The following is a 15,608-nucleotide window of genomic DNA, read 5'->3' as shown; positions in this document are numbered from 1 at the left end:
CACATAGTAGGCCCTCAATAAAAAGTTGCCAAATGAATGAATGAATGAATGAATGAATGAAAAGCAGAGATACGTTCAACTTGAGCTGTGTTAATCTGTTTGCTTTGTGACTTGGGCAAGTTATTTAATCTCTGGGAACCATTAAAAAATGGAGGATAACCCTGTTACTTCCCTTGTTTATTTGTCAGTGTTTAATGATTCAATATTCAGGACGGGGCTTTGTATGCAGAGTGCTGAGTGGAGGTGGACTCCCTTCTCTTGCAGACACTCCCTGACCCTGCAATGATTTAACATGTTGTTATAGTAGAGAGTTGTGTTAATTGGATGATTCTATGAGAAAGTATTCTAACGGTGACTTAAATATGTTGAAATGGGCATGTTGCACTGGTTATAACAAAGCATTGTCCATCATTCTAGATTTTTCTAACATAAATCTGTTCCAAGGTATGAAAAAAAATCTAAATTTATACAATAACTGTAAGTTGATGAAATAAACATGTAATTAACAATTTACTAGCGGTTTGAATATTACAAACAGCGTAATATACCTACTCAATAGGGAGAATTTTATGATTTTGAACAAATTCCATTTTTTATTCCAGGGATTTTATTTATCAGTACCATGTAAATAAGTTGTTTTTGACCTAAAGTTAATAGTTTATTTGGGAAATTATTTGAATAATAAAACACAGTTCTTTGGCTTAAAATGGTTGGAAGCTGAAAACTCAAATAAACCTGTATCACAGTAAAGGCTATATCAGAAGACTTTATTTAATGGGGTGAAGAAAATATTTCCTGATTTTTTTTATTACTATAGGGCAGATCTGACACCATTAGTTTTCTTTCCGTCATAAATACAGACGAGGAGAGTTTGACAGGCATCACTATAAAATAGGTTATAGATAAGTTCAGGCATCTTTCCTTCCACACAGACCTTTTACACTCCGTTCTGATGGGGCTTCTTGAATAGAATGACCAAGGTTTGATTTTAGGCTTCTAGGTCACGGTTTCACCTTGACAACAGTTCTTTCATTTCCAGCCGTAACATTTGCTAGGATCCCTAAGGTGCTTTCATTTTTGTAAGTAGTATAAGAAAAAAAAAAAATGGAAGGATAGAAAAAATAAGATAAAACTTAATTCACATGCTGCAGGACTATCTCTGTGTCTCTGGCACAAAACTTCAAATCCAATCCAAGAACTGGCTGTGTATTAGAAGTCTGCAGATTTAAACCTTGTCCTCCATGATCAAACTGGATTTATGGAGCATCATAACTCTCCAGACACCATCCAGCAGCTTATTAATTTAATAGACTCCTGCCCATTCACTGATGTTCCTGCCCTGACAGTCTCTCAAGATAAGGCAAAAGCCTTTTGACAGGACAGAGAGCATATATATTTTCTTCTGTTTTCTCGTGGATGGGGTTGTCGACAACTTGAAATGTGTGGCTCAGCAAATTTGTTTTTTTCCTTCTCTTTTTTTTTCCCCTTTTGCTGTGCAGGAAGGATGACAGAGGCGAGCCTCCAGAGAGTTCCAGGGGTCGGGGGGCCTGTGTTTCCCCTAAGTACTTATTTAGCATTTTGTTTTGCAAAATAACAATGAATTGATTTAAAGGCATACACGCGGGACAATTTCACCATGAAAAGAAACAACATTACAATTTAATGCCTAATATAAATTAAGAGGTGTTGGAGAGAAAAGGAAAAACAGCAATAAATGTTCCCATTAAACAGGGTACAGCAGCATTTTCTTTTCTTTTCTATAATCCCATTTGTGGGAATGAGGGGGAGTGCCAAAAAAGATAGCACTCAAGCTGTTGTGTATTTAAAGACAAAACAGGAAGAACTTTTCAATGTTCTTATTTTCCCTTTATGATATTCTCATGCTCTACAATGGTGTTTATTTGCAAATGAATTCACAAGTCTCTGAGAGTTATTACACTAGTATATTTGCAAGGTTAACTGTTTCCATCCGTCCTGGTACTCTTCAGTTAAAGACACATCAGTAACCACTAGACCTTGGCTTCTGAAACTTAAGCGTGCACACAGATGACCTGGGATCTAGTTAAAATGCAGATTTGGATCCCGTAGGTCTGAATGAGGCCTAAGCTTTAGCGTTTCTAACAAGTCCATGCAGTACTGCTGGTTGGCAGACCACTTTTAAGGAGCACGACATTAGCCAAGCTTTTAAAAAAGGGCAAACTTAGATATGGACAAATGATATCCCAGTGTCATACCAACGTAAAACATAACTTGAATATATAACAAAAAGTTCACAGATTCCCTACCTGGCATATCGTGGGTACCTGACTAATATTTCAATGAATTGAAGAACTCCCAAATTTCATGCAATGGCCTGCTTTTTATAATCTCCCTTCATTTTTACATGTGTGTAAAGATGATTATCTTAATTTCCTTGGAGATAGTTAACTACAATGGTGTATGTAAAGCCAGGGATAAGATGAAAAGTCACATGCCCATTTTCTTATACACATTTTCTCCTCACTTCATTTCACTGATAGAAAGCTATCTTTCTTATCTGTATCTCTAGTCAAAATGCAAAACTATGAAGTGAGACTTCTGAACTAAACTATTGTTTGGCTTAAATGTCCTAATTAGGCCTTTTCATTTTATTTTAGTTTCTGGCTTCCTACACTCACTCTAATCTAGAAACCTACACTCAAAGCACAGAAAGACAGCAGAGATTATACTTATGATATTTAAGATTTTATATTACCAAACTAGTTCTGATATTGAGAGACTCCAAATTATTATTTACTGGTTAATTGATAAAGTTTGTGTCTTTTGGGGGGAGGAGCACAGGACTATCATACGTTACGTATTATATCAAGTTAACTATGAAAGCTTAAGTTGCTTCGTAGAAGTATTTGATAAGTATTCTGAAAATGTTAAGTTTTCATAATAAGCCTCTGAGACTTAACATTTCTTGAAAGAGTGCACAAAGTAAAGGGTACTGAACTGGAGAGCCATCATTCTTGAAAATCTTTACTGACAACAGAGACCAGACAGTGATGATAAATACTAGATTTCTGAAGGAAAAACTGGCTTAAAGTCATTTATTCTTATTGAATTTCAATGGGCGGTAGATAGAACTACATAACTAGATAGATAGAAAAAGCTTAACTGTTCATACCTAAATGGTGTATTTTGGATCCATTCTTTTGGCTGGGATATTCTTGCTTGAAACACCACGATATACTGTCTTGGTTGACCCCACTGTTGTCTGACAGTCTTCACATACTTAAGAAGAACTAATGAGAATATAACTTTCCTGAAGTACTACTGTATGTCATGGCATATAAGGTGACCTTTTAGTTTAAAAATAGCCTTCAAAAATGGGGTTGACTTAAACACCAAGGGAAAATGAAAAGCCTCCAATTTCACGTCTCAGAGCAAAGACTTGAGGTCTGGCTGACTTCCCCCCAGTGAAGAGCAAGAACAGAAGACACAGGGCTTCCCTGGCGGCGCAGTGGTTGAGAGTCCGCCCGCCGATGCAGGGGCCGTGGGTTCGTGCCCCGGTGGTCCGGGAAGATGCCACGTGCTGCGGAGCGGCTGGGCCCGTGAGCCATGGCCGCTGAGCCTGCGCGTCCGGAGCCTGTGCTCTGCAACGGGAGAGGCCACAGCAGTGAGAGGCCCGCATACCGCAAAAAAAAAAAAAAAAAAAAACAAAAAACAGCAGACACAGTCACTGCTTGATGGGAGAAAGTCAAGTGGATCCACAAAGAATTGTGTAGTAATGGTGAGCCAATGTCCTGGCATGGCTGCTGTAAAAAGATGTCAAATAAAACCCTAAGGTTTGACAACATCTTTGGCATGTATATAGATTCTAATTTTTCTAAATTCTTTTACACCCCTTCATTCTAACTGATGTAGCACAATGTATGCTGTGTTTACATAGGATATTCCAAAGAAATCCTCTTGTATTAGATTCTCCAGCATTAAAAAATCTTGCTAAGACATGGAATACTTTTCTAGATGTGGAGAGAAGAGTATTTTGAGTACTGGATTTTCAAATGATGTTCATACTAGTGATTTTTGAAACAAAAGCAAGTCCCACTAGAGTTTACTATGTTGAATGATGCATCCTAATACCCATTAAAAATAATTCAAAATTCAGTGAGTATATTCTATGTATTGTCTGCGGAGGAGAAGTGAGAAATGGTGTCATTGCATCTGAGGTGTTCACGTCCAACTTGGGACAATGCACAGGCTGGAGCTCTCTCCCTGGGATGGGGCACAGAAGGCTTTTCAGAGGCACTTATACATGCTAAGTCTTGAATGATACCTGTTGCCAAGATAAAGATGTCTAGAAGTTTATTAAGCAAAAGAAACATGATGTATAAAGACAGATATGAGCAAGTAAAGAATAGCTGAGGAATTTTAAATAACTGAGTATAGTTTGAGTACAGGGTATCTGTGGAGGATGAGTGAGAAATGAAACTATAAGTAGTAGGATAATTTAAAAAAAATTCCAGATGGGATAAGCTACGGGAAACATAGAAATGAGAAGAAACAAGACTAGAGAATGATGTTTAGTGGCTGGACAGTGATGGAGAAACCTGGCACTGGGTGTGGAAAGGGATAAATCAGATCAAGCCTCGTGGAATAAAAAGCTGTCAACAAGGAGACCTGTGACAGAGTCACTTCAATGGAATCATGAAGGCAGAAACAGCAAAAGAGAAGATGCTGGAATTCAGGAAGTTAAAGGAATGCATGCAAAAACTTTGCAGAAGCTTACCTAAGAAAAGAAGTAGAGAGGGCTTCCTGTTAAATATGATGAATTGATTGCATACATTTATTTCTACTCCCTTTCAGTAACGTGACGGTAGAGAAGAAAAAAACGATGATAAGGGCAAAGAGATGGGGCAGAGTAGGCAACAGAAGTCAATAACATCTTGGAAGCTAGAAAACTGATGGAGTGATAGATGACACAGCAGAGCACAGAAAGCCGAAATCCAAGTACTTGAGCAGCTGGCCAACAAGTAGCAAGCAGATATATTCTGCAGAATCCTGGAAAAGATCAGAGAGTAAAGGCACCTGGTACCTTGAAAGGTAGGGTAAGCAGTGGAGCTAAAACTTGCAGGACTGGCCTTCTAAGTAAGAAGCTGTTAGCTCTACTTGCTCAGCTATTCCCAGCAGAGCTAAGTGACATTCCTTTCCCACTCTGGAGGCTTAGTCTTTGAAGAAATGGAATAGAGGCTTTAGATCCGGAGACAGAGGCTCAGCCAAAGGTAGTACTAAAGTTTCACCTGCATTAGAAGATTAAAGGAACATCTACATTCTCAGCAATGAGATAGGACTTTCCCAATGTACCACCTGGTCCACTTTGCCCACAAAGTCCTCAGATTGCTGGTTGCAGGCTCATCCATCTCAGAAATGAGACTGGCGTTCTCTGGAGAAGCTAACCGTGCTAAGACAAAAAATTATATACACTGTCATTTGGAGACCTCATTACCATGGCTAGGTTGTCATCCTATGACCCCACACAAAAGCTACCAGTTGACAAGCTCTGCCTTCTCAGGCTGCTCTTGCATTCACCCCTTAGTGCCCCACTCTTAAACGACGAAGTAGGTATTCATGGATCTCTAGCCACTTGAGGAAAGCTTCAACACTAAATACAGGGACAAAAACAGGCAGGAGAAAGTAAGAAACAATGCATGGGACACACAGCTTCCTAATCATTCTCCACATCCTACTTCAGGGATAAAGGAAAAATATCCATATTAAAAAGAGCAAGATGTTGAAAAAAAGGAACAGTCAGGGAACAAGAAAGACCCCTTGTAAATTATAAACATGAGAGTTAAAATTCAATAGTGAAGGTAAGGCATAAAGTTTGAGGACATCTCAGAAAGTTCAACCAAGTCAGATTTCCTAATCATGGGAACATTATTAAATCCATACTTTATATTGCTTTTCACAGTAAAGAAAAAGCTATAACCCATTCATTTATCGATTAATTCTTTCATAAATATTTAATGAGCACCTACTATGTGTCATAGATGGCTTCAAAAATCAGACAGAATTCCTGTCCTTAAAGAACTCTCATTCTAGGGGTGGGAGGATGACACTAAATTTTTAAAATAAATGCTAAAATGCCAGATATGAAGATAAATGAGAGAGATGTTATAGACTGAATGCTTGTGTCCCCAACTCTAAATTTATATGTAGAAGCCCTAACAACCAATGTGATGGTATAAGAGGTGAAGTCTTTGGGAGGTAATTAGGTCATAAGGGTGAAGACCTCATGATGGGATTAATGTCCTTATACACACACACACACACACACACACACACACACACCCCACCATGTGAAGATACAGCAAGAAGGTGGACATCTGTAAACCAGGAATATGGGTCCTCACTAGATACCAAATCTGCCTGCACCCTGATCTTGAACTTTCCACCTTCCAGAACTGTGAGAAAGAAGTCTGGTGTTAAGCTACCAGCCTATGGTGTTTTGTTATAGCAGGCTGAAGTGACTAATACTGAGGAGAACAAGGAGAGAAACAGAGGCAGAGTAGTTAGGCAGACCCTCTGGGATGGCAACATTTGGAGACAGTTTTGAATGAAGCAAGAGAGGGGCCCATGTGGGGGCAGAGCAGGGCACAGTGCAAAGGCCCTGAGGCAGAGGCATTCTTTGCATTTTCAAACAAAAGCAAGGGCCTGTGACCCTGGAACAGAATAGTTAGAGAGTCATAGTAAATAAATAACCCACACTTCAGGCTTTGCAGGCTAGGGGGTCTCTGCCACAACTACTCAACTCCGATGTTGTGGTGTGAAAGCAGCCACAAACAAATCATGGTAGCTACATTCCAATAAAACTTTATTTACAAAAACAGGTGGTGGGTCAGATTTGGTCTCACGGGCCATACTGATCCTTGTAATCAGGCTAATTGCAAAAGGAAACCACTTGTTGGAGGGTTGTATGTGCTTCTACTTTTCCATTTTCTCTGGAAAACAAGAAGCAAGGCCATTATCTAACAGGGGATGGTATATATTTGGGGAGACAGAAGTCTGCCATAGTCACTTTGAAGACGGATTCGGAAAAAAGATCTGTATCGCCAGGCTACTTACACTGAGGGATCCCATTCACCTCACGGTCAAATGTAATATAAACTGGTCCGCATTGGTTTCTGTTGTAATTTTGTTGCTGGGCGGTGGTGACGGCCTCATTGTTGTATTTTGACCACACATTTGTATAGCACTCACTGTGGATCAGGCGCCGTTCTAAGCACTTTATAAATATTACTTCCGCCAGCTTCTGCTGCTTGGATAAAGCCAGGGGAAGGTGGAAAGTTGGGTTGATTAGAATGAGGGTATTCAGGCCACTAAAGGCCAGAGAAGGAGAGAAAAGTGAGAGGGCACAAGCGAGTGATTAGAAAGATGGACCCGTGGAATCCAAGTCAGGTCCTCTGAAAGTAAGGACGGGAGGTTGGTGGGCGGGGCAATGATGGTGGAGACATAAGGGCATCGGAGGTACATTTGGTGTTGAAAAAATTGTTGGAGTCAGGTAATGAGTGGAGAAAAGAGGAAGATTTATATTATCTTCTAGGAAGACATAGGTACCAACATTATTTCTTGACAGATAAAGTCTTGTTTTTATTAGTGGATGGACCTGAGCTTTACCTTTGACACAATAATCAATAATCTTAGTAAAATCCCAATGTGAATATGTGTGCCTCAGAACTTTCAGTAGCTCTCCATGACCCCCTTGATGAGGTCTTTAGACTGAGCACTCAACCGAACCCACAACATGGCCCTCAGAAACGTTTGCAGGCTTGCCCCTCCCTAGTCTTATTTGTAAATTCTCTGTTCTAAAGCGTGCCCTGACACTCTCATGAAAACACGGCGTGTAACGCAGCCTGTAAACTTTTAGGCACACACTTCAACCTCCTCAAATGCCTTCCCCCATTTCTCAAATTTATATTCAACTTTCAATATCCAACCAAAAGTCCACATCTTCTGTCAACTTTGCCTTGACCATGTAAGACAGAACTCAGCGTTATGCAACCTTCATCAATTAAGCTCTTTTAACAAACGCCTTAAGTCAGGGGTGTGTTTCGTATTCCTCTGTATCCCTCATGACACCTGGGCCATATCACGTGCAGAGCCTGTGCTCAGTTACTTTTATTTTATCTGGAAAATTATCTTATGAAATACAAAGTGTCAGGACATTTACAGAGATACTAAAGAAAAATATATATCACTAGAATATAATTTAAATTCCATGGATGAGGGACTTCACGGGTAAGGCAAAGATTTTTGTTCTGTTAGTTTGGGTTGTATAAAAAGAAGAGCAGGAGTGTAGTTAAGACAAAGGGTGATTTTCGTTTGCAAATATTTTTCTTAAATTATATAAGGACAATAATCAAAGTGAAGAAAACTATAAAGGAGGAATACAGAAAGATTTTCCCAAACCTTACCACCTTTACAGAAATACTTCCATAGTTTCAATGTATTGATATTTCTTCCCCATGTGTTTTGCTGTACATATACTTTTAAAATACAATTATAATCATACTAGGCACGAAACCTCATTCTCTACTTTTCAGTTGGAATTATAATACAATAATTTTTTTCTATGTAATACACTGTTTTAAAGAAATATTCACAATATCTTACTCTGAAAACATTCACCCTAAAGAGCTGTTCCTCATTTTAGCTGATAAAGATCCTTTTGGGGGTAGCTTTCAAGATTAGCATCACTTTGAATGACAAGCTAACATCCCTGAATGATAGTGAGTCACCTCTCAGAAGACCCCACTCTTCATTTTTCATTTTTATACTTATGAAACTGATATATTCTTAGTTCTTATCATTTGCCAACATCCTACCTGGATTTTTACCCCTAAGAGACAGAATCTTCATTCACGCATGGATCCAGGATGGTTTAGAATATTTTTCTCCAACATACGAGAGCTCATCTAATCCACTGAAGTAATTAATAGTATTATCGTGCAGGATTATTTACCAACATTTCATTAAGGAAACTCACAGTTGATGTTGATACGAAAACAAATGTATTTTTTTCCACATCAAATAGCATACATTAATAATAACTCAGGACATAAACTATTCAGTATGACCAGACCCAGACTGAAATAACATCAGTAAATCACTAACATAATTGTAAAAACAGTAAATGCATAGTAAAAAATGGAAATGGCAGAAGGCCCTATATTTGCTGAAGTTGCTGTCATTCTGCAATTTGCAACAGACAGCTCCACTGTAAATAACACATTCACTGGTGGGGTCACTTGTCTCAACCTTAAGAACCCCTCAGAAATGACAATTTGAATCAAAACGATGGTTTTCTAAAGCAGCCATTTAAAGCAATCACTGATTCCTAGAACAGGCATAATAAATTGCTCACCCCCCAAACATCTCTCATTCTTAGAGAACATAACCAGAAAAAGCCTCAGATGTTCATGAAACATATTGGGTTTTCGGCATCGCGTTATCCTGTGGTGCCCTGCAATCAATTACTGTTATGCCACCATCATTAATAATTTTCTTAATGAAAATGATTCTGTTGATCTCTGCTGTATTTTAATTATCAGAGTTAAGCATAATTACACTGCAGCTCTGAGCTGGCATGTGGACTCCTTTAGGGCGCAATTTTGTTTTAACACACTGATAATGTAATTTTACATTGTGTCAGTTTGTTTGGTTATTATCCAGTTGTACAATTCCACTGTATTCCTGATAACAGATAATAACCTTAGTACCTCCTATATCCTGAAGTCATTTAAAAAGCAATATTGGAATTCTGCGGCTAGCTAACTTAATCGCCTTATGATTTTATAATTCCTGCTGCTAAATATTTGGTCGAGGCACCCACCCTCTTTTAAGAAGAATACTGTAAAACTAGACAACAGTTATACATTTTCTGTGAACTACAGAATGGTTAAATAAACACTTAAATATGAGCACAAGTTTTTCTTTTTAAATTACTTTCTTAGTTATATAGCATTAGGTCCTTTAAGTAAAGTTAACCATGGACTCGTAGGCTAGTTGGGAAAACTGACTGCCATGTTAGACAAGGCTGTTTCAACATTCTAGGAACATGCAACAGATCCTCTATTTTAAGGTGGAAAATAGTCCAGACTTTTGCAAGGGTCCTTCTAATGAAAGATCTTTGTTTTAAACAGTTGATCAATTTAGTCAGTGTGCAGAAAGTTGCTCATCCAAGTTAGGTTATATTAGAATTACAGTCATTATTTCAACAGTACCCGGTATAGGACCTTGAACGTAGTACACAGTCAGGGCTTAACTGAATTAATTGCATGATTACATTTGTCCAAACAAGCAAAATCAGAACTTTGAAGATGGTCACAAAATGATTTGGAGATTAGTTTTCTACATGACTTTAAATTGCTGTGGCCTTCGAAGCAACAGGGAAATTAGCATAAGGTACTGCTGTCACTGCTGTTTTAGTTCTGGAAAATTTTTTCTTAAAAACCAAACCACAGAGCAAGGAAAAAAAAGTTTCATTGATAAATATGTACGTAAATTTGTGAAGAAGACCAATAACCTACAATCTAGGCCTAGTAAATGGTATCATCAAAACTCTGCTAAATTGCATAATTGGGAATCAAGGTCAACACGCTTAAGATTGAATATCAATTTCATCACGTATGAGCTATATATCCTTGAACTATTTACTTACCTAAACCTGAGTTTACTCATCTGTAAAGTGGGAATAATTCTGCTTACATCATAATTTTCTTGTAGCGGTAAACCAGAAAACGTATGTAAAGTGTTTAAAACCATGCCTGGCATAGAATATGTGCTTAATAAATGGTAACTGCTATTGTTAGTTTTAATATTATCATCACTATTATCTTTATACTAGCTTTTTACATATGACTTTCATTAAAAATATCATGTGCCCAAGGGAAAAAATATCTTTAGGCAAAGGCTTTTCTGGCCTCTGATTCTATAATGCAGTTCTCTGCAGATACTGTGGGTTCACAGGGACCAAATGGGATTTATGGAATTCTTGGCTATAAATCTGGTATCTGATGACCAGGTTTTCTCACACACTTGCTTGATACCAACATGGAGGCCTGGGTTCATTTCCTCTAAATTTGTCCTGACATATAACCAAAAGGGCAAACTGGACTGAGTATAAGATTGTCAGCAATATTTATAATAACATATGCAGTTATGCGTACGGGTGCATCTTCACAAAGATCCTGTGAGACGGCCACTGCTATTTCATTGTTACAGTTGAAAAAATCAGGATTTAAAGAGGAAACGTGGTTTGCCCAAGGTTCCATGTAAGCAACAGTTTTTTACAATGATATTGTGCTTTTATATAAAAAGAAATCTTCCATGGTTAAGGTGAGATTGAGGGTTAGCTGATACTTTTTCACTCCTTTGATTGACAATGTTTCTTCTCTTCATCCAGATACCTAGAGAATGTGGCTGCTCTGAAATAACACTCCACGAAAACCCAAATAATTCAATTTTTCCTCATTTGCAGTGAACTGAATGAACAAACTCACATGCAAGATGCTAAAGGTTTAATTTCGTTCAAAAACATGAAACTCGAAGTAACTTATTTACTTTTCACAAATGAGAAAGGGCACCATACTGTGCAAATGCTATAAAAAAATACAGAGGTATAGGGAAAAGAGAAGAAGTTAATTTCCAATGCTCGACAGGCATTCATGGATTTTAGGAGTGAGTGGGCAGGCCTCTGCTCATCTTCCCCTCCAGCAGCCTCCCTTTAACTTCAGCATGGTGCTTTTTAGTACTTTTCCATTGGAGATAAGTAAATTAGAATTATCTGGAGTCTGCTGAGAATAATGGCAGAAACCAGACAACCCAACAAGTCTGGTCCATCAGTGTCTGGATGAGCTAATTACTTTCTGGAATGACAGGGGGTAGTTGAGGCAGGGAAAAAAAGGTACATCAGATTATAATATTAATGCTAAATACTATACTTTTTTTTTTTTACTTTGATAAAACAGGATGATGGCAGCCTGTCAAATAGCACTAAGTGATGTAATTTGATAATAATTATTTGATGGACACCCTGGAAATGAAAATTTTATAATTATATTTAATTTTACTGCTAGCCCACATTTAAAAATACTTCAAAAAGTAAGCATGTTTCTTAAATGGTAATAGTTACATGCCATAAGAAAATATTATAAAAAATTTCACAGTTAAGGCATTTAAAAATGCTACATATATGTATTTTACATTCTATTTGTAAATAGGTACTAATATAGTTTCAGATAGCCAGGCCCAATAAAGGTGATTTTTGGCCTAGAATTCATAAGTAGTTTAGGTTCTTAGCTGGAAAACAGAATAAGGCAATGCAATTTTGGCATCTGGGATTTACTTTTCATCTTCAGGGAGAGCTTTTTAGACATTAGGAGTAACGTGTTGCATCTGGGTACATGGATGTTAGCCCATCAAGCAACCGTTCTTTTCTGTCTGGAAGTAGCACTTTGGTTTCACTTGGGGAACTACTTCTCCTCTGTCTCAGTGGTTTATGTGGGGTTAGGTCTACAGATGATTGTAGTTTGTAAGGAAGAGTCATAGGGATTAATTGGTTCAAGCATTGGTATGTGATGTACCCCAAGTAAAACTCAGAAAAGCTCTCTTTTCCCTGGGATTGCTGTGCTTGTAGAAGAAGTCTGGAGTTTCCCACCACTTGACAAGAACATTTCTGAGGATGAAACACACAAAGAAAGAAGAGGCAGAAGATAGAGACCGTCTGGGGACAAAGCGTAAACTGATCCTGAAGTTTAGAAGATCCCTGGATTCTCAGTTATATGAGCAGATGGACTCCCCTACCCCCAATACGCTCACACACACACACACACACACACACACACACACACACACACACACACACACACTTACACTTTGATTATGTTTTGTATAAGCCGATTTCATTTGGATTTCTATCATTTGAAAACAAAACAGCCCCAACTGATAAATAACATACACATTATGAAAATGTCTCGCACATTACGGATGTTCAAGTCAATATGTACCTATCAAATCTAAATCACCAAACCCTTCCAACTGCAAAACTCTTTTGCTTTGAGAAGCCCGTGAAGACAGACGGCTTCAGAGCTCATGTGGTCCTGGTAGGAGTGATTCCTGGGGTCCTATTTTCCATGATGAGAACAATCCCTAGTATAATCCTAGAATATCGAGGTATTCACAGAACTTTGAGTGAACGATTCCCTTCCTCCAAAGGCAACCTGAATTCTAGGAATTAGCACCAGGCCTCTGAAGCCCACCTAGGAGATCAAAGTAGAGTCTACAGCAGAGTTTTCCCAAGTGTGTTAACCAGAGAACTAATTCCAATGCTCCAATGGATGTCCACCGGTTGGAGAAAAAAATATATGCATATCTTATAGTCAAACGAGTTACACAGGTTTTTACTTTGTTTTGTTTTACTACAGGACTTCTCAGAGCATTCATACCAGAAGGCCTTGTGAGTTTTCAAGAGGGGCCAAGATAGGCAATATTTGGTCCTGGGACTTTTCCTTTAATCTTAGGGTTATGTGAAGTGTACTTTGGTAAGTGTCATATTCTAATAATACTCTGTGATTTCTGCACAGAAATGCTTGAGTAGTTTAAGAGAATTTATTCATCATGTAATAGTGTCAAGGGGAAAGGTAGCGTCACACAGTACAGAGAGTATAGGATTTGGAATTATCAAAACCTGGATTTAAATTTGGCTTCTCTGTTAGCTCTCCTGGACCAGGGACAACATACTACTGCTCTACGTCACACACAATGTAGGTTGTGTAAATTAAGAAACACACTACTTATCTCATCTAGCTGCTTGAAAGCTTAATGCAGGGAGACCGTATTCTAATATGTACAACTCAGGCCCTTAATTAGACAGATGTGTGTTTGCATCCCACTTTAAACACTTAGTAGTTGAAACATTTTGCTGTACAGCAGAAATTAACACAACATTGTAAATCAACATTATACCTCAATTAAAAAGAAAAACAACACTCAGTAGCTATGTGACCATGACAAATTACTTAATCTATCTATGCCTCAATTTCATTTTTTATAAAATTGGGTAGGATGTTAATTACCTACTAGGAGGTATTAACTGATGATTAAATGAAATTACGCATATACAGTAGTTACTGCAGTCCTTGTTATTTGAATTGCAACGCCATCTGTTCTTGTAAGTTGAACAATATCGAGTTACCTTTTGTAGGTTAAAAACTACTGAATATTAGGAATTCATATTGGTCATCATCACAGTATGTGATGTGCCTATTATAGTTTCTAGCAGCCATTCATCATTTGTTTATCTGGTCAACCAATCATTATTTACTCTGTGCTCTTTTTGTACAGGCAGCATGCCAGACCAAGGATAAAAAGATGACTGAGACATAATCCTTGCCCTCAGTAAATATAGAGTAGATTGGAAAGGCAGGCAACAATACCTAACTTTTTACTACTCTTTTTTTGAAACATAAAATGATAATCATAAAACGAGGTTAAAAGAGCAATGAGAGAAGTGCATAGAATTTGGTATGGGAGTACCAAGGAGAGGATTCAGGGGTGCTTAATAAAGGGTGGCTGTTATTATCCATGTACAAAGCTAGCACACAGTTGGGCTCAATCCATGCTGTATGAGTTAATTAATAAGCTTCTACAAATTACTCCAAAATGTTTATTGCCAAGAGGCTTAAGGTACATCTAACCATAATGCAAACACGTAAACATGTTCAAACTAACGTACTCCATTGAACACAGAATTACAATTTGGTTATAGTGTTTTTCCTTATGTAACAATATAATAATCATCTCTTCTAAAACAATGCCCGATTTAAACATGTAATGGATTTGGATTATGATAGAATAGCTATCCTCTTGGTTCCTCCATATTGCATTGCCATCATAGAGATAAGATATTGTACAACAAAAATTTAGTCCCAGTCATTGATCCTACACTCCAAGCCATCTTTTGCAGTGTTTGCGTTCTGAATGTGGACACTGGTAAGCTGGTTCACTATAATATTGCTTCCCATTTTGATAGAACATAGTGACATATCCTGGGAAAATCTTACTTGCCTTCTAGTTAAAAGCTCCTACCAGCATACCACAGGTATTTGGTGTTTGAAAATAAGTGGGTATGAGACCAGCAGTTACAGAAGGAAAAGGAATATAATCAGATCCTGGTGTGCAGATTGTCTTTTTAGCTTGCAAATTCCCTCTTTCTGGTGTTTCAACTTTCAAAGGCTTATGGTAGTTTAAAGGCAATCCTCTTATAAGTGTACAAATTGTAATGATTATAGGAACAAGTTGTAATTGTTTCTAGCAAGTTTTTAAGAGTCTCTGATGTTATGATTAGTGTTTTATATGTTAATATATTGATAGGGGTGCTTATTTGCTTGTTCCCTTGTATGCTTTTATGGTTTCTAGGTTCAATGTGCAAATACATCTTTGATCTCAGTAGGTCTATTTGGTTAAAAAGGAAAGCGAAAAGAAATTAAACATGAGAAGCACAAAGTTTTGCAATATTTACGAAGGAGTGAGATTAGGGATTTCACTGTAAAAGTACAGAGCTTGGGCCCAGAACTTGAATA

At 37.8% G+C, this 15,608-nt stretch overlaps 1 protein-coding gene across 1 annotated transcript in view; it reads right to left on the bottom strand.

The window, feature by feature from the left end:
• ZFPM2 (zinc finger protein, FOG family member 2) overlaps positions 1–15,608 on the bottom strand; it is a 462,647-nt gene that overhangs the window by 138,986 nt on the left and 308,053 nt on the right. The gene's annotated exons all lie outside the window — the stretch shown is intronic.

The sequence above is a fragment of the Globicephala melas genome, chromosome 17 (genome assembly GCF_963455315.2).
Source record: "Globicephala melas chromosome 17, mGloMel1.2, whole genome shotgun sequence".
NCBI classification, from domain to species: Eukaryota; Metazoa; Chordata; class Mammalia; order Artiodactyla; family Delphinidae; genus Globicephala; species Globicephala melas.
Note: the sequence above shows the minus strand (reverse complement) of the source record. Positions and strands in the feature narration are given on the sequence as shown.